Genomic DNA, 21,716 nt, shown 5'->3' with positions numbered 1-21,716 from the left:
CTTTTTTTTTAACAAGTATATTTGTTCGTATTTCTTAATTGCAAATATATTTGCACATTTCGCATATATATGTATATATTTACTTAATAGTGTGCATAATTTGTCTACTATGGAAATACATAACAATAATATATCTCACACATATGATATCAGAGTTTCATAATTTAAAATGATTAAAAAAAACTCGTATTTATTTTGCAGAAAAAAACATATATAAAGAAAAATTATATCTGTAGGAAAATATATATATATATAAATGGGAGAAAAAGATTTCACTCGAGTTATTTGTCGCAGTAAAAAAGTCAATCACACGCGGGAATTACTCTGTCTCTTTGAATATATATACACATGAGAATGACTTATTATACTTTAATAAAACAAAAAACAAAATTCCCAGCGATATATCTTTCGAGGGAAAGACATATATATAAATGTAATGATTCTGACTTGATTTTCACGGCAACCAGGAAATTACAATTTGTTTTTATTTCACATTTCTCAATAATTAATCTCTCGACACATATATATATATATATAGATATACATATGCTTGAGGAAAAAAATTCATTGTTTCAGAAGAAATTTAGTAATAGCATTTTTATAAAAAGAGATGTATCTATTAACTTTTTATTGAATCAATCAAAAGTTTATTTAGATCAAATAAATATTTATTTGAATCAAACAAATTTTGTTTGAACTAAGTAAAAAAATTTTAGGTTAAGATTCTTTGCAAAATGAAATACAATAATTGCAGAAGCACCTTTAATACTCTGCGACGTTTGCGCTGCGCAGTGTACGTTCTAGTTATTTGCCAATGAGAGTATTTTGCGAACCGCGCGCTTTTTTAAAAATCAAAAAATACATTTCCATTGAGTTCATTGTTAATATACAGTTAAGTTAAAATTAAAATTATTAATTTATTTCTAATTATTTATAGATTTAATATTTATCAATTAATAGTAAATTATTAATAATATCAGTTTTGAATCTATTAGGAAATAACAATTTGACACAAAAAAAATTCTTTACGTATTATTTTCTGAGGTATAATTTTTTTTTTTTTCAAAAATATAGTAATCTACCTGAAGGACAAAGATTCTTTTTTGTTGTTTACATATATTAATTATAAACTATTAGTTCCAGTAATTAGCCAGAAATAATCCAGTTTTCATAAAGTTAGGAAATCCTTTTTCTTTCTCTCTCTCTCTCTCTCTTTCTCTCTTGACATCCGGCAGTTTTTTGTTGTCAGTCTGCCTTTTGTAATATTTGCTCGTTACTTTATGGGTATGTGTTTCGAAGGCTTGCAGACAAATGCGCTGAATACCTTCGCTCAAAAAGTAGCGCGCTACTGTAAGAATATATTGTAGAAAGCGAGTTACGCGATTTTCTGGATGTATTATTTTTTCCTCATAGAGGAAATATTGATATTAATAAACAAAAAATTTTTTTATTTTTTTTGAAATATTTAAATTGTTTTAGGAACTTAAAAATTCGTTTTTTGCAAAATATTCTGATAATTTTATAAGCGAATATTCTCCTGTTATTCTATCTCTAGAGAAGTTTATAAATTTTAAATATCGTAAATTTTGAAAAAACGTGACTTTTTGCATTTAAATTTTTATAAATAACAATTTTTTCATTCGACTTACTCATAATTTTATTTCCAATGTTTTTGTTATTATTTCGCGTAATTTTTTTTTTTTTCATTCATCAATATTTTACAAGAAACTCAATTGTACTCGTTTGCACGCGGACAATATTTGCGTTTAAATGAACACATTTATAAAAGCACTAAATTATATGTTTACTTTCACGTTGAAGAAATATATTAGACAATAAAAAAGTAAATTTTCTTCCTTGTTTATATGCATAGATATATATATAGTTATTAGAATTTTTAGTAAATTATGCAGAATATATTATTTTCCTCTGAACTATAATTAAAGATAATTAGATCGGTATTTTGTATTTAATTTTTGTTACGTGATATATATATATATGATTTTATGTAATAAAACGAATACTTAATCAGCAAATTCTAAAATAGATTTTGAATTTTTGACCTTTTAACTGCTCTACCGGTCTCTCAGACCGCTATATAATTTTTTTGTATATTAATTTTTTTAAAGAACAATAGAAGCATATGAGTCATAAGTGTAATTAAATTCTTGTACAGGTAACTTCTGCGCATCTTTGTGCGCAACTAGTTTTTTGTCGCTGTTAACATAACCTGCAATTATTATTGTTTTAACGTTTTTTCGATTCTGTAAACATGTAAACACTATGTAAATGCTTAAATATAATTTAAATTCACTAGAAAAACATAAAAAAAAGGAATAGCGGTCTAATAGACCGGGAATAGCACTAAGGGTAATTTTTTAGCACTTTGCAGTTAAAAAGTTAAATTTCGAACTTTTATGCTTCTTTTAAACATGAAAATTTTTCAAAAAATTTTTATCAAACAATTTTTTCATACTTTTACCGGTCATATATTGAAAATTGACAGTTTTAAATAATTGAGAAACAAGCGAACCTTTAAAGAATAGTCTTTTAACCTTTTGCTTGAAACCTCCATTGTTTCTGTAATATTTGAAAAAAATAATTTAAAAAAAAAATTTATAATGCACATTATAACAATATTTATATGAATGACATTTCTATGAATCAGTACAATTGATAGTACAATTCATGTCTCATTCTTCATTATAAATTTCATTTTCTACTGAATCATCTATTGACCTATATATTCATCTCTTAATTTATATATCTGTTCACTTATACTACCTATACATTGTCGAAACTTCTAAAAGGCATTTTTTTTATCACGTGAATAGAAAATGAAAGTTTTCATTCATATATAATATATTTATGATTGAAAAAAAGTATAACTTTCATTATACATTGTTATTGGGTGTATGAAATAACAATAATATTGTGAAGAATATTATAATATATCTTTTGACTTCTTTAAAATGTATTCATATATATATATATATATATATATATTTATTTTGATTAGAGATTTTAAAAAAATATTACTTTCCATTTTACAATGACGTGGAACATGGGACAACGTGTTGTATATATATCTATAATATAAGTTACACTATTAACTTGCAATAGGGGGGACTTTTGAAAGGTCCGACACACAACCGAAGGTCAGAACACGAAGTTGAATGTTGTCTTGATCATAAATGACATCTCACGAAAGCATAAACGTCAGAAAGACTTCTTCAAACCACTTGTGCGAAAAATATATTTATATCTCAATATATTGCCACTTTTAAGATTTATGATTTGTTTCGTCAATTCTTACTATATACTTTTGAAAAAAAATTCAAAAAAAATTTTACCTTTTTTGAAATATTAATAAAATATTAATTTTTAAAAATTTTATATAGTTTTAAAGTTCAAGAAATATTGAATAAAAAACATTCTGCATGTTTTAAAATTTGTTCATTAGTTTAAAAGTTATTTTGATTTGAAAATTTTCATGCAAAAAAACTTTAACCCCTGACAGTATGGCAACCAGGAATTACATAGATCAAAGAATTTTTTAAAATTTTAGGTTATATATATACGACATATATCATTTTTAAAGACTTTTGGTTGGTTGCTATTGACTTAACTTGCCATTGTCAACTATTGCACTCTGCTCTAGTAAAAATATAGTAACTTTATGGTAACTTTTAATTTTATAAAGTTTCACTAGAGCAGGGTGCGGTAGTTGACGAGAATTAGTATATAAATGGCAAGTGGGGTTAATGGAAACCAACCTTTTATTTTTTCCATAGCTCTTTTTGCATAAAATGACCCTACACCTTGAAATAATTATTTACAAAAGTTGTAGAGAAGATACGTATTTTATTAAATTGATATTTTTTAAATAAAAATTTATTTTATTCTTAGTCAAAATTAGAAAGGCGAACGGTTGGTTTATATTGTCACCACTTGCCAAAATCTCCACTCGCCATTTGTCATAATTTTCGTCAACTACCGCACCCTGCTCTAGTAAAAATTTAGTAACTCTATAGTAACTTTTAATTTTAACAAGAAAGTCACTAAATTTTTACTAGAGCAGAGTGCGGTAGTTGACGAGAATTATGACAAATGGCGAGTGGGGAGAATGGAAACCAACCGAACATAACCTTAAACTTTAACAAATTTAGTTAGTAAAGTCCAACGCACGATAGGTTCGCGAATAAGATGCATGAGATAGAAAAGGAGAGAGACAGAGTTTGTATCCTTTTTAATCTCATGTGTCTCATTCGAGAACTAAGCAGAATTTTTAATAAACCAAAAAATGAGTTAGAGGAGAATAGGCATATTATTATTATTGTGCGTTGTCCTTAATTTGTCTACACTGTAAAAAAAGCTTTTATGTTCCATTACATATTCCAAAAGTAAATTAACCTAATTCGATAATGTTAATTTAATATCCATTGTAAATTTATGTCAAAAATTGTAATTTTACACTATTTAACGTTGTTAGTTTAGTAATTTTTTAAACTTCGAACACAGTTGGCTCTAACATAACCTCAAAATTTAGATCAAAGATCAAGAGGTGAACCTAACTTTAATAAATGTCAATTTAAAATAATAGTTAATTTTGTCTGTAAACATACTGACCAAACAAACAAAAATATTTTTTACAACATAACCTCAAAAAAGTGAATTTCTAAAATTTTTAAATTTAGCGCCATTGCCTATATAGTTTTGCGTTAAGGCACTCTCACACCTTTTTGGCTGCTTGCAGGTTACCATGGCAACGCATGAGAGTGAGTGCGACAGAAAAATTAAAAATTTGAATATTCAAATTTTCTGTCTCACTCACACTCGAGCGTTGCTATGGTAACCTGCAGGCAGGCAGGCAGCCAAAAAGGTGTGAGAGTGCCTTTACATGGTTGGCTATACTCATTATCAATTAACCTAATTTTGTTAATTTCTGTAAATCAGTTTCGAAAATTAAAATTATAGTACTAATACGAATATTGTTCATTAAAAAACAATTTCTGAAAAGCTTTTATAGAACTCTATTATTCTAATAGTGAATTACACGTACGTATCCAAGAATAGATTAGGGGGGGAGTTTTTTTTAAACAGAAAATGTAAATTCGACAGTCATTTCCTTTTGGTGCAGCTGCGTGATACATAAATGTTTATATGATTAAAAGGCAGAAATTTCACCGGCACTTTCAATATATATATATATACCTATTCCATATACACGATGATTGTTTGCATTTCACTGGAGAAACTCGAGCTTATAATATGCTCCTGCTGCTGTGTGTTCAAAATGTTGGCGTGTGCTCAGAACATTTTATTATTCGTGTTTCTTTGTTGTTGGTCTCTCTCTCTTTCTTTCTCTTTCTCTCTTGTCAATTTTGAATCCCGTGGTGCATAAACTTTAACTCACTATAAGCGTTCCTTTGTATTTTAGTTTCAACTATTATTAATCGAGTTAGACTATGTTCAAAATAAATCAAATGATTACACAAAATTAGAGATATATTGTTCAATTAGTCGATTCATTCACAGAAAAATTATATATTATATAGATGTGATGTAATTTTTTTTCTAATAATTTAATTATCTCTATATAATAACAACGCACATGTGAAAGTGTTAAAAAGATAGATCGTGAATTTTATCAAGTAATTATTTTCATTTCATTAAAATTTCATTTATTGAATACTTTCTGTTCTCTAAATCTAAATTCACTTTTTTTTTCATTTGGAGGAAATTGGGTTAAAGAATATATTGTAAGAGAAAAAACTTCAAAATTGATATATTATTATTTTGTAATTTTAATGTAGTATTTTTTTTAAAGAGTATATTTAATTTTTATTACATTCGTATCATGTGATTGTATATAAATTGGCTTAAAATTGAGTTTAGTTATTTTAAAAATTAATTTTTCACGTTATTGGGATATTTAAAGTTCGATAGTCAGTTTTGTTTTGGTGTCCGTCTATCTGTCTGTCTGTACACGCAAAAATGGTTGGTTTCCATTGTCCCCCACTCGCCAAAATCCTCACCTGCCATTTGTCATAATTTTCGTCAACTACCGCACCCTGCTCTAGTAAAAATTTAGTAACTTTATAGTTCCCTTTACTTTTAACAATAAAGTCACTAAGTTTTTACTAGATCAGGGTGTGGTAATTGACGAGAAATTATGACAAATGACGAGTGGGGACAATTGAAACCAACCAAACTTGTTTTCATATGATAACACGTGAAATAAATTATTCAATCGATTTCTCATTTGTCATACATTAAAAATTAATTTTTTTTGATTTCTTGATTGTAAAGGTGCTTTTATACCTTAAATTTCGATCAGATGAACATTATTTCTGGACCGTGAAAATGCGTGAAAATTCATATTCACGGCGGGTATTTTTGAATTGATTTAAATAAAAAATGTTTTTTTAAGAAATATAATGTTAAACAATTGTTTTAATATGTAAGAACACTTTAAAATAGTGATAGAAAAATGATTTGATTGAAAAATTTAGCAAATTTTGCTTTAAAACGTTTCTGTTACAAGAAAGTGTAAAATGACGATGTTTGTGAAATGGTTTGTACAGTGTACATGTTTCTTTCAGTTATTCGAAACAATTAGTAGAATTTAAATTTATTTGATAAATATTTCAACTTACCGATTTATTTTCAGCACTCATTATTTATTACAAGATAAAAAGAACCGATAAAACATAAACAAAACTCTGAGAGACACTCACAAGGAAGAAGCACTGTACAAACCATTTCACAAACATCGTCATTTTACACTTTCTTGTAGCAGAAAACGTTTTAAAGCAAAATTTGCTAAATTTTTCAATCAAATCATCTTTCTATCACTATTTTAAAGTGTTTTTACATATTTAAACAATTATTTAATATTATATTTCTTAAAAAAAAATTTTTTGTTTAAAACAATTCAAAAATACCCGCCGTGAAAATGACTTTTCACGCATTTTCACGGTCCAGAAATAATGTTCATCTGATCGAAATTTGAGGTATAAAAGCACCTTAAGTATTTAAATTAAAAAATAATTTTTTTGTTAGTAAATTTTATTTAATAATTATTTACTAGTAGAAACTTCATTATAAACTGAAAATCACTAAATAGTAACTAGAAATGTAACTAACTGTATCAGTAATCAATTGTGCGACTACCCAACCCTGACGCTACGAATTGAGCATAGAGTTTCTACTCTAAGATGATATATTTTGTTCTCTTGCAATTGAGTTTTTTGGCTGCTTTTCTTTTTTTTTACATATTTTAAATTTTCTAACGTTATATTATATAGCGACATTTATAGAATTCTGACATAAGTTGACAACACTGTGTTCACTTGCTTTTGACATAAATTCAGTATTGGTTTTATTAAAAACTATACGTATCTTTCAACGATTTTTCGTCACTCTATTTTATAGGTTAATGTTGGAAGTGTAACGATGTTAGTTAAAAAGATATTAGCAGAAATTTTTTAAAGATCTTGTTACAAACATTTTGGGTACAGAACCTAGGTATGTCTTAGGTATGAAGAGTAATAAATAAAGGGTCTAGGGTACAGTCTCCATCTAAATACAGACGCGTACAGTTAAATAATATTTTTCTATTTTTTTTGTATTAATGTTCGCCAATATTGTTTATAATAAATAAATATTATATCGTGAATAAATGCGGTTAACTGTGTATTTTTATTTAATTTCCTGAACATAAATTGTCTAATATAAGGATATAATTCAACAGTTAAATTGACCTGAGTTTAGCTTTGTAATTTGTAGCTATCACGTTATAAATTTTTATAGTAAATAAATATATTATTAATATTTATTTTGATTCTATTACATTAGTGAGTAAATAATAATTTTTTTCGCTTTTGTCATATTTTAATTGATTTACGTTTTTTTTTTTTTTTTTTTTTTTTTTAATATGAAAGATATAAAAATAGATTTCCAATTATTAGAAAATTTTTTCACTTCTATTAGTATTTTTCTTTTGTGTTTTACTTTCAATTGTTAATTGAAATTCATTTTTTAAACAATAATATATAGACGCATTTTATGATCAGAAAGTAATTTCTAAAGCTTTCTCGAGCTGAGGATGCATATACAATCATATAAATATGAGAAAAGCGGATGATGGCATTAAGTAAAAGTCATGATAATTAGTCGTTAAGTCAGATGCACAATGAGTGTCTTTAAAGTGAATCAACTTTTGTATATAGCGTTATATAGGGGTCATTTTCAAACTGGAATATAAGCCAAGATGACTAAGTAAAAAAAAATATATATATATATATATCGTGGGATAAAAGAAAATAAGAGAAAACGTAGAAATTTCAGAAAATTTTATAATTATATTAAAAAAAGAAAATGGGAAATTGTTTTTTACTTTTTAAAAATTTATTTTTAAAATAATTTTTAAAATAATTTTTAATTTAATTTATTTTTGTTAAATTTTTTTTCTTAGTTTACTAATAACAAAAAGTGTCATTTTTAATGTAACCATATTTATACAAAATGTAGATATATATTTTTTTCCCTTTGGCAAACAAACTCCTTTTTTTGTAATGGACAAAAGAGAAACTTTCTTTCGTTTTTCTGATGATTTTTGAGTTGGTAAATAATTGATGAAGAAACAATTCTGAAAGAAAGTTTGTGGTAATTGCCAACATTTATTTTAATACATGATGAATTATTATTATAAGACTAAAGATTTTTATTTAGTGAAAGTGAAACTCTGCTTAAGAAAGAAAGGTGTTAAAATTAAAATCGATTTAACTCGTTCAATATTATATATATTTATATATATTACGCCCCATTTCAATTAAATTTAAAAAAAAATCATTTTTCCTACCAAACAAATAATAATATATTTTTAGAAATATATATATATTTTTTCGTTTCTTTTGAATACTAGCAAAAATACATTGCATATTTATTTAAATATAAATGATTAAAAGAAAATTATAAAAGATTAAAATTAAAAGACAATGAATAAATAAATTAGAGAGATAATTTAAATTTAAAATAATAAAGAAATATAAATATTTAATTAAAATAAATTGTATAAAGGAAATATTTATAATTATAAAAAATTATTGTCTGTGCGTGTGACTTTGTGGAATACAAAAGAGAATTTAATTTTCATCATATTTTAATATTCACAAAAATATTTTTAAATTATTTATATTACTTGCTTATTATACGCGTAAAAACAAAGCAACATTGTTTTCGTGGATTCCAATAAAATATAAATACTTAGCGGCAAATGCGAGTGTCTAACCGGAAATTGCAAACAAACCAACATTGAGTAATCAACTGCGTTTACCACGTCCTCCTTTTTTTTTTTTTTTTTTCATTGAACGCCATATAATCATTTGTGCTAATGCTTTTTGGTAATTGCCTAAAAACCTTTATACCTTTTTTTTTTTTTTTTTTTGAAGTAAAGAAACATTGTTTGTTATTTCAATTCACTTTATATATAAATTGACACAGTTGATAATATTTTTTGCATTATGTAAAAACGTTTCTAATATTAGACTATGTTTTTTCTATTTTCATTATTATTCTTTTTATAATTTTTTAATTTTATGATTTTACAATTTATAACCTTATAAAATGAAAAAATAATTCTAATAATAATTATTATTTTTATTATTATTATAATTAATAGTAATAAATAATATTTATAATATTCCAAACTATTTCTTTTTCTCTTAAAGCACCTTGTGCTAAATGAACGTCTGCTTTTTGTAATTATATTTTCATGCAAATGGAAGCCTTACTTTAAAATAAGAGGATGAATTTCTATAAGTGCATTAGGTTTTTAAATTGACGATTTAAAAAAAAAAGTTCTTGTCATTTTTACTAAATAAAAAAGAATAATTTAGTTTTAAAAAGCAAACTAAATTAAAAATATAAAACGCTCTAAAGAAAGGAACCTAAGAAACAAAAAAATTTTAGGTTATGTTTATGATAGTTTTACCTTATGATCAAAAGTTCCTTTTTTAATTATTATATGTAAAATTATAAAATCAGTTTTAAATTAATATTTTACAAATATAATAAAAACTTAATCATTGATTTGTAAATTTAGTTATTGTTCTTTACTCTATACACAATCATAAACATAACCTATAATTTTTAACTATATATTTTTTTTATTATTGTTTTTAAGTTTGAATTAAAAATTTTTCCTTAATATAAATACAATTTGAAAAATGAAAAATTAAATGCTGTATGATTTATCGAATTTTTATGTAAAATTTTTTTCCTCTTTTTTTTGAATGAGTGTGTTCAAAAAAAAAAAATGAGGAATTAAAAAAATAGGTTTGGTTTCCTTGGACCTATTATTATTTGATGATAGAATTCACGCCTCAATGACTGGCCTTGATTTCGTTAACACCGGAAAACTTGTTTTTGAAAAAAAGAACACATTTTTTTCCATATATATAATATATAACGTGCTCCATTTGCCATCGGTTACTATTGTATTTGCCTTGAAACACGTGACACGCATTTTGATAATCTTCAAGTAAAAAGAAGTAACGTTTCTATTATTATTATTATTATTATTATTATTAATTCCCTTTTTCTTACACGATTTTTACGAACTGTGCCAGTCATTTTAAATATAGAATTTTATTACATAGAAAAACAACTTCGAAGGATGACTATATTATTTGATATTTATTTCTTTTTAAATGTAAAAACAAAACATGTATAAAACGAAACATGATGCCAAATAGGATTTTAAATTAATTCTATTTAGAATTATATTTAGAATCAAAAATAATATCGTACATTTATTACATTGAGGATTTTAAATAGGATTTAATGTAGGATCGTAAATTAATACTACTTAGGATGAGAAATAGGCTCTTAAATTGATGTTAGTTAGGAACCTAAATAGGATTATAAATTAATTCTATTTACGATCCAAAATAGGATAGAAAATTTTATTCAATTTAGGATACTAAAGAGGATTTTAGATTCACTCTATTTGGGTTCTTCAACTTAATATTCTAAATAGGATACTACTATTAGGATCCAAAATTGATAATCCTAATAGGATTTAAAATAAGATATTAAATTTATTCTATTTAGGATCCTATTTAGGATTCGAAATGAAATTGTATTCTCATTATATTTAGGATTCAAAATGGGATTTAGAATAGGATCCTAAATTAATTTTACCTAGATAAATAGGATAAATTGATACTAGTTAAGAATCTAAATAGTAATTTAAATTAATTCTCTTTAGAATCCTATTTAGTATAAAAATTGTATAGTAAATTGATTCCATTAAGGATACTAAATAGGATTTAAAGTACCTAAATTAAATCTTATGTGGGAAGGTTAAAATGCTTCTAACTTGACATTAGTTAGGAACCTAAATAAGATTATAATTAATTCTGTGTAGGATATTTATAATAACAGTTTCCTAAATTGCTTCATCTTTGGCTCCTAATTAGGATTTAAAATGTGATCCTAAATTAATTCTACTTAGATCAGTAAATAGGCTTCTAAATTTAAAATAGTTAGGAACCTAAATAATTTAAATTAATTTTATCAAGGATCCTATTTATAATAATTCTAAATTTTATTTTAGTTAAATATTTGCAAAAAAAAAACATTCTTATTTAAAATTTTTTTTTTAAATTTAAAAAAAACATACACACATTAATTACTTGATAATTTTTATTTTATTTTTATTTCTATCTTATATTTTTCTCATTTTAATTAATTCTGTACATACAATAAGTTTTAACTTGCGTTAAAAAAAAAACAAGTTATTTTTAAAGAAGGCAATGAATTGTTAACATTAATTTATTCGATTCAGGTTCTCTAAAGTTCCTGCCAACGCCTCACTTGTGCGTGGTTGTGCATCAATCACGCGAGTTTCAAGACCGATTTGCGTCAATTGTGTTGAAATTCTTTGACAAAGTGAAAGAATATTTTTATTATTTATTTATTTTTTTAAAAATAATAATGCAACAATGATGCTAGAATAATCGCATTTATTTGTCGAGATTCCTATATATTTATATATATATATATATGCAATAATAGAATTATGTATTGTTTGGAAATATTTTCTTTTAAAAAATAAAAGATATAAAATTTTATTACTTCTGAAATATTTTTAACATATATTCTATTCTTTTAGACGAGCTATTGTCATCGCATTCTCCATTTGGAGACTGACAATATACTATCATCCACTTTGCCAATTGCGTGTATATACTTATCATAATTTTTAAGTGATCGTTTCACTTTATATGTATGGAAAATAATTAAGTGTCTAATTATCAGTGATAAATTAAAGTTTGATGATTATGCAATTAATTACGAGATGTCAGACGCGCTTAAAAAGAGAAATAAAAAAGGTTAGTTGCAATAGAATTACAAATTTTTACTGTTTACTCATAAAAATTTTAAAATCTCTCTTATAAGAAATTATTTCGATTTTGATAGATATAATTCAATCAAATTTTATTATATATTTGATTATTAGATTATATTTAAAATATTTAGAATTTTGTTACGGATCCTAATTAGAACTATTATATTGAGAATTCTATTTAGAATCCCGTTTAGGATACAACTTAGAATCTTTTTTCGGATATAATATAAAATCATATTTGGTATCCTATTTAGGATTTTATTTAAGATTTTTTAAGAATTCTCTTTAGAATCCTACCTCGAATCCTATTTAGGATTTTACTAAGGATTTTTTCTAGAATCCTACCTCGAATCCTATTTACGGTTTTACTAAGGATTCTATTTCGAATCCTATATAGGATTTTACTAACTTAGAATCCTGCCTCGAATCCTACTTAGGATTTTACTATGGACTCTATTAAGAATCCTACCTCAAATCCTATTTAGGATTTTACTAAGAATTCTATTTAGGATCCTACCTTGAATCCTATTTATGATTCAGTTTTAGATATAGTAGTTATGATTTTATTTAGCATTGTATTTGAAATTGAATTTGGGAATACTGTTAGCGGTTTTATTCTATTAATTTAGGATTCTATTTAGAGTTTTAAGGATGCAATTTTGGATTTTATTTAAAATTCTCTTTAGAATTCTACTGCTAAACTTATGTAGATGTTAGTTTAAGATCCTACACGGAGAGAAGGGCGTAGTAGATCTTACTACTATCTCAGTTAAATCTACTAAACAGTATCGTTCATTTTGGACGGACTAAACATTCAGTTAAATGAACGATACTGATAGTAAAAAAATTTACACGATTATCGATAGAAAAAAATTTACCGACAGAAACGAAATGTAGAAATCTGATTGGTTGTCCGCAATCTGGTTAATTGTGGACAACCAATCAGATTTGTGCATTTTTATTCTGTCGGTAAATTTTTTTGTGTGACAGAACTGTAGTAGTCCTCTGACTATACGCTGTTTAGTAGAATCTGGACTAAACGTGTTTAGTAGAATAGACTAAATCTCTTCTCTCCGTGTATTTAGGATTCTGTTTAGAATCATTTTTAGGATATATTTTAGAATCCCATAGAGGATCCTATAGAATCATATACAAAATTCTCTTTAGAATCCTTTGAATTAAGGGATCTAAGAAGCAACAAATTTTAGGTTATGTTTATTTATAAATTTATTTGATTAGAAGTACTTAATGCGGAATTCGTTGATAAAATTTGTGAAGGAAAATTTTATTGAACCAAATTAAAGTGTTAAATTTTTATAGGGTATCATATTCAGAAATGGGTACCAATTATACTAAACTATATATATATATATATATATGTATGTATAACGACTTATAAGCGCGCAGAAAAAGTTTCTGTCGATCTAGTTACCTGGTGAAATCGTTATCTCCTAAGGTAGGCAATTACCGTTGAGTTAGAGGGATTTAAAAGTTTCTATCACGCTATCCTCTATGTAGTCGCTGAGCAGTTCACAATGCAGTTATTGAGGATGAAGTGCACTTATTTTTGTTTTTCTTATGCGATATAAAAAAAAAAAAATGAAAAATCGTTTTAAAAGTAAATTCATTTAATATAATATAAATTGCATTAATTAAATTTAATCTAACCGGAAATTTCCAGAGTTCACTATTGGTGCTGTAGTGGTTACCAGTACTGTCAATTTTTGATAGAGAATTAAAAAATTTATTTATTCTTTTCATATTTTTTTTTTAGGATATATTTATGGAAGCAAGCAAAGTTGGGACACAATTTTTTCAAAATCACTTTTCAGGAAGCATGACATCGATAGTAGTAGTGGTATATTATTGCTTGAAATTATAATATATGTATGATAAATATATAAATGTATATATATATATACTAACGACCTTCGACTCGCAAACGGAAGTTCCAGCCGTTGAACTTTATAAGTGTTCCTAATGTGCACGAGTGAAGAGAGGTAGTTAAAAAAAAAATGTTATTCGTTGAATACATGACTTTTCTTCAGTGCCAAAACGATCAAGAATTGAGTTTAAAAGTTAAAAACAATGCTTTACCTAACTTTACATAATTGGAATTTCCGGATGTATGAGAGATGCCTAAAAGTTACCATTTCTTTTTGTAATATGTAATTTTCATTGCGTCAGTTTTAAATTGAAATATGGCTGTCATAATTGTTCTACTTTACAGGTCCATGGGAATCGCATTTACTTTGTATATATATGGAATAATATTTTTCCTCAATACGTCGGAAGTACTTTATATGGGGAAACTTATAATTTTATCTTTTCTTCTTTTTATTCTTCTTCTAATAGAACATTAGTGAATCCAAAATTGTCAGGACAAAATAAATAACCGTTTTTTTTTGTTCAAGAAAGACGAAGCCATTAAAATGTATATTGACGAATTTTACATGATTTAAGTATATATTTTACTGCTTGTTCACAAATTACTGAAGAAATAAACAGAATAAAGTTGTAACCTCTTCGTATATGATTTAAGACCTGTATCTGAATTTATAACACGTCGGATATGTTACACAATACAGTTAAACCGTTGACCCGAAGTCGATAATGAAAGAAAAATCTCATAATTATTGTATCATGACGATTTGAATTTGACAACTTACTTTCAAAGAAATAATAATTAAATAGCGGTTTCGAAAGTTGAATACAATAAAATTCTAAATTAAAACTACTTAGGCTTGTAAACAAAATTTTTAAAATGCTTTTTATTAGGTTCCTAAATAGGATACTATAAATATGATCCTACTTAGGATATTAGTACTGATTAAATTAGCGATCTTGCATAGGATCCTAAACAAGAATTATAAATAGAATTCTAGAATGAATTCTGAATGGAATCCTTACAAGGATTCTAAACAAAATTCTAAAATGGATTTTGAAGAAAATCCTAAATAAGATCATACATAGTATGATTTTAAATTGGATCCTAAACAAAATTCTAAATAGAAGCTTAAATAGTTTTCAACACTGAATTCTAAATAGCATCCTATACTGAATCCCACATATAGAATTCTTAATAGGATTCTAAAAAATTCTTAAATAGGATAATTCTAAAAAAAAATCTACAATCTATAAAAATCTATAATGTATATATATATCTTTAAGAAGATAATATAGTTCTAAATAAGATCCTAAACTTAATTATAAGTAGAAACAGGGAGGTACATCCTAAATGTAATCCTTAAGAGAATTATAAATAGGATTTTTAACAAATTCCTCAATAGAATCATAAATAATATAATTTTAAATTCGATGCTAAACAGAATTATAAATAGAATCTAAAACAGTATTCTATCTATTCCAAATAAAATTTTAAAATCGAATCCTCAATAAAATATATGATTATAAACTGAATCCTAAATGGAATTGCAAATTGAATCCTAGTGTCAATTCCAAATGGAATCTATAAGAAGATACTATAAACAAAATTCTAAATATGATTTTAAACAAAATCCTAAGTAGGATTAAACAAAATATATGATTATTAATCGAATTTCTAAATAATTTCTAAATAAGACCCTAAATAAGATTCTAAATACAATTATAAACACAATCATAAACAAAATTATAAATAGAATCTTAAATAGTTTTTGACTCTGAATCATAAATCTTAAACTGAATCCTACATAGAATTTTTAATTGGATTTTAAGAAATTCTTAAATAAAACGATTTTTAAGAAAATCTATAATTAAATCCTTATTAAGATAATATGCTTCTAAATAGGATTCTAAACTTAATTATAAACAGAATCCTAGAGAATAAATCCTTAATTGAATCCTTAAAAAAATTCTAAATTTAATTCTAAATAGTATTGTAAACAAAATTCTAAATACAATTTTTAACAAAATTTTAAATAGTATCCAAAATCGTATTTTGGAGTTTTCTTAATAGAATTCCTCTTATAGGAACCAAAATCGAATTCCAGTTATATAAACAAGTATCCTTCGTAGTTTTTCCGCATTTTATTTCGATATTTAGATGTTTTTCTTTTTTCCATGTTATAAATATAAATATTTATGTGATAAAAGAACATTTTACTTCCTTGTAAAATAAATTCACCTTAACTTTCATAACTCGAAGGCACAATAAAATTAATAGCAATTTTGTTTTTCCCGCGTATACAATTAATTTCATTTTCTATCTAATAATAAACACACTGAAGTTAAATTCTAATCAAATCTTTTATTTCTGTAATAAAATATAAAAAGTAAAAGTATATAGATTTCTTTATATTATTGTTTTATTTATAATAACCATATAACTATTTTTGAGCCAAAAAACTACAATATTACAGCTTGAATTTCGAATATTTCGCGGTTGACGGCAAAATGAAAAATCAAAAATTTTAAACACTCTTATAAACTTTTTGCTTAAGAAGAAAAAGATGAAGAGAATATTCGAATTTTCATGAAAGTTGTCCCAAAAACCATTGGAGCATCAGAGAGACGTGACCTTTTTCTTTTTTCTTTCTTCTTTTTATTATAGAAGAAACGTTGTGTGGGGGAAAAAAGAGTCTCATGTTGAGGCGCCAATTAAGATTGAAATTAAAACATGCCATATGTATATAGTGCTTGGGGGCATTTAAAATCCTAAAGAGGTCTCTTGGTCCGCGCAATTTTTATTTCGAGTATTTTAAAGACCTGTCCTCTCTTATACCCGCAGCTTGTTAAAAGACACCTTTTGCATTTGTCTTGTATATGTATATACATACATAAATATACTCACAAGTGGTATATAAGACGTGCACATGCACCTCTTGCATTTCTTATTGGTATAATGTGTCTGCTTATGGTTGTCTACCCACATTCAATGTAAGCCAGTATGCCGCACAGTCTTAAGCAAAATGTATTACCGACACTTTTTGCAAAGAATGGAAGGGATCTTGTGAAGATACACTAACACATAAGGGAATACTTGATTACAGTCGGCTTTTTCCTTTTTCTCCTTTGTCACATGATTCCTAATTTTCTACTACTTTCACACTTTTTTTTCCCTCTCTTTTCTATATAGTATAGCTTCATAGATATATATATATATATATATTTCTATGTTATGTTTTGTCATGTCTATTTGACACATTAAATTCTATTTGGATATGTGTATTTCCTATTGCAAATTATTTTATAATAGATAAATTATTGAGATAAATGAATAAATTGTTAATGACAAATGCAATAGTCATCTATAATGCTCACCTACGTAAATAAGATTCTAATTAGATATTATTATTATCTTATTCAGGATGCTACCTGGAATACTAAGTATGGAATTAATCATTATGAATGCTGAGATGTTAAATTTTCATTAATTTTACTATTTACAAATTTTTATTAATATTAAATAATTAATATCTATTTTATTCAATAGACGTTTCCAATTTATCAAGTTCCCATTTTATTCAGTTTCAAAAAATTTTTATCTTATAGAGGTTAATTTTTAAAGAAATTTAAATTTTATTTCTAAAATGAAACAAATTTTATTTTTGGATCATCGTCGCTTTTATAATAGATTTTTTTCTTTCGTTTTTTTGAATAGAATTTCTAATATTTTTGCTTTTAGTTTTTAAAATGATCTTTTATATTCGCCTTTTGTTCTTTGAATAGATCTTCTCTTTTGGTAGGTGTTGACCTTCGAGTTTTTCAATTAACCTTCGATAATTAATAGTATATAGCCTTTATTAAATAAGCCTTCATAGTTTTTCCCCCCAGGGCTTCAATTCTCATGGTAGGTAATGTACTTCTCTATTTTTTTTGCATTTTTCTTGAATGTGAAGCAAATTCTATACACGAAAAAAAATCTACATTACGAACTACCCACGAATTCCGCGTAATTATAGATCACAGATTTGGTAAAACTACAATACGGATTTCGCGAAATAAGATAATAAATTCTGCGTAATTACATCACGGATTTGACGAAATTAAATCACGAATTCTGTAAAATTAAATCATGGATTTCGACAAATTAAATCGTGAATTCCATGAAATTAGGATGAGGATGTCGCGAGAATTTATCACAAATTCCACGTAATTAGATCACGGATTTGACGAAATTGAATCACGAATTTTGCGAAATCAAATAATGGATTTTACCAAATTAAATCACGGATTCCGCGATATTAGATAACAAATTCCGCGTATTTATAGATAAAAAAAAATTCCGCAAAGTGGTTCACGGATATCGCTAGATTGGATCACGAATTCCGCAAAGCTAGGTGATAGATTCGGTAAAACTAAGATGCAGATATTGCGAAATTGCATAACAAATTCCGCGTAATTAAAACACGGATTTTGCAAACATTAGATCACGGATTCCACGAAAGTAGGACGCAATTGGATCACGAATTCCGCGAAACTATTTCACGGATTTTTGGCAAAATTGGATCACGAGATCTTACAAATTTTAGATTTATCACAAATTCCGCGTAATTAGATCACGGATTTGACGAAATTAAATCACGAATTCTGCAAAATTAAATCATGGTTTTCGACAAATTAAATCGCGAATTCCATGAAATTAGAATGAGGATGTCACGAGATTTTATCACAAATACCGCGTAATTAGTTCACGGATTTGACGAAATTGAATCACGAATTCTGCGAAATTAGATAACAAATTCCGCGTAAGTGGATCACGTATTGGATCACGAATTCCGCTAAGCTAGGCGATGGATTCGGAAAAAATAAGATGCAGATATTGCGAAATTGCATAACGAATTCCGCGAAATTAAAACACGGATTTGGAAACACTAGATCACGGATTCCACGAAAGTAGAACGAGATTGAATCACGAATTCCGCGAAACTATTTCACGGATTTTTGCAAAATTTGATCACGAGATCTTACAAATTATAGATTTTATCACAAATTCCATGTAATTAGATCACGGATTTGACGATATTGAATCACGACTTCTGCAAAATCAAATCATGGATTTTGCCAAATTAAATCACGGATTCCGCGATATTAGATAACAAATTCCGCGTAAGTGGTTCACGGATTGGATCACGAATTCCGCGAAGGTAGGTGATGGATTCGAAAAAACTAAGATGCAGATATTGCGAAATCGCATGACGAATTCCGCGAAATTAAAACACGGATTTGGAAACACTAGATCACGGATTCCACGAAAGTAGGACGAAATTATTGGATCACGAATTCCGCGAAACTATTTCACGGATTTTTGGCAAAATTGGATCACGAGATCTTACAAATTTTAGATTTATCACAAATTCCGCGTAATTAGATCACGGATTTGACGAAATTGGATTACGAATGCTGCAAAAATAGATCACGGATGAAAAATTAAGATGCGGATGTCGTCAGATTTGATTCCGAATTCCGCGTAATTAGATCACAGATTTAACGACATTAGATTATGAATTCTGCAAAATTCAACAAAATACGCATCATTAATGGCGAAGAAGAATTAATATTTTCTGAATTAAGAAATAGCTTATAGACTATATGTCACATTGCCTTCTTTACAAAAATAAAAGATTCTTTTTTTTGGTTCTCAAAGAGTTGAGAATTATTTCGACATGAGAAAAACGATTGCAAAATTTCGTAATATATAAAGGTAAATGTTTACATTGTTGATAAAATAATGACCTCATCACACATTAAATTCTCAACAATTAAAGAATTTAGTGAACTTTTGGAAACTATTGATAAATTAATTTAGAATTAAGTGATTAAAATTAATAGTATTTTTGTTATTATGAAAGTAATTTGAATTTAAAAATGTCAAATTTTAATTAATTTCTTTTCAAACGCATAATTTATTAATTATATTAATATATTTAGATTATTTTGTTTTTTTAATTATATTTTATATTTTACATTTTCTTGTAAATTATGTACACGTGATTAAAGGGAAAAAAAGTGTAAATATTGATAAATTTCACGTGACGTTAGAGTTTAATTATACTAAAATAAAGGAAAATTTCTCCCAAGTAACGTGACTGATATAAGTCACATTTTGTGATAAGCTCATATAAAAATAATATAATTCACAATTTTAAATTCATTAGGGTTCAAATAAATATATTTTTTTATTTAATTATTAAACTTAATTTAATATTAAATATTAAACATTTGGTTGAAATAAATTAAATTTATCAGGATTTATTGTATATAGATATAATTATATTCTTTAAATATATTTTCTTGTATTGATTTTCTATTTGAATTTATATGTAGTGGAATAGAAAACCAATTGTGTAATTCAAAGAAACAAGTTTCAGTTATACTCTATAACCAATAGTCATCATATAATTTACCTTTAACTCGAAATGTACGAGATGATCGTGTTCAATGTTACGCGATCTTACTGAATATTATAGATGATTAATATAATTTACGTTCTATTAATAATATATCTTGCATAAGATTTATTATTTTAAGTATTTGCTATGTAAAATTAAATTTTTTAAATTTATATTAATATTCTCAAATTCAAAAAAATAAAACAACATTTTTTTAAAGCATATATTTAAAAATAATTGTAAAAATAAAATAATTATAAATTGATATTTAAATAATTGAGATATTATTTGACTTCAACGCGGAATTAAAATTAATTAAATAAAATTTTATATTCCAGTTATGATAATAATCAAACTTATTAAAAATTAATTTAATAATAATGAAAATTGATATAAACACACTTTCAAATTATTGATTCAAGAAATCCAATCAATAATAAAGATAATTTTTATCTTTCAAAAATACATTGCAGCGTCAACAATAAAATTAATTCAAAACAAAACAATGCAATTTCAAGAATTGTAAAAAAAAAAAGTTAGAACTTTTTAATCATTTTGTGTATATTATCTTTTCGTAAATCAGAATTCAAGGTTATATTATGAGTATCAAAAAATTAAAAATTTATAAATGTTGCCAAAATATTTAATAAACATTAGAATAATTCATTTAACAAAACGAGTGAAATTAATAAATCAATAAGTTAATTAATTAATAAAGTAAAATTTATCATTCTGACTTATTATTAGTGTTAATTAATTTTTTTCATTTTGTATTGTCTATTTTTTTTTATCTTTTTCCTTTTTGTGTATTATATTTAAAAAATTTTAAATACGTAGAATTCAATGGAATTTGTTTGAATAAATTTTTTACTTACAAATTTAAAGTTTAAATTGAAAAGAAATAACTTTTAAATATATCGTTTATTTTTTTTCGTTTGACATATTCTTTGTACCAAAAATATATA

General features: G+C 25.5%; 1 protein-coding gene across 2 annotated transcripts in view; it reads left to right on the top strand.

Annotated features, from left to right (window-relative positions):
• The window catches only part of LOC127281584 (uncharacterized), a 210,881-nt gene that overhangs the window by 22,713 nt on the left and 166,452 nt on the right, over nucleotides 1-21,716 (top strand). The gene's annotated exons all lie outside the window — the stretch shown is intronic.

Source organism: Leptopilina boulardi, unplaced genomic scaffold, assembly GCF_019393585.1.
Source record: "Leptopilina boulardi isolate dan_hultmark-lab unplaced genomic scaffold, ZJU_Lbou_2.1 LbouV2_273, whole genome shotgun sequence".
NCBI lineage: Eukaryota > Metazoa > Arthropoda > Insecta > Hymenoptera > Figitidae > Leptopilina > Leptopilina boulardi.
This window is presented reverse-complemented; position numbering and strand designations above follow the sequence as displayed.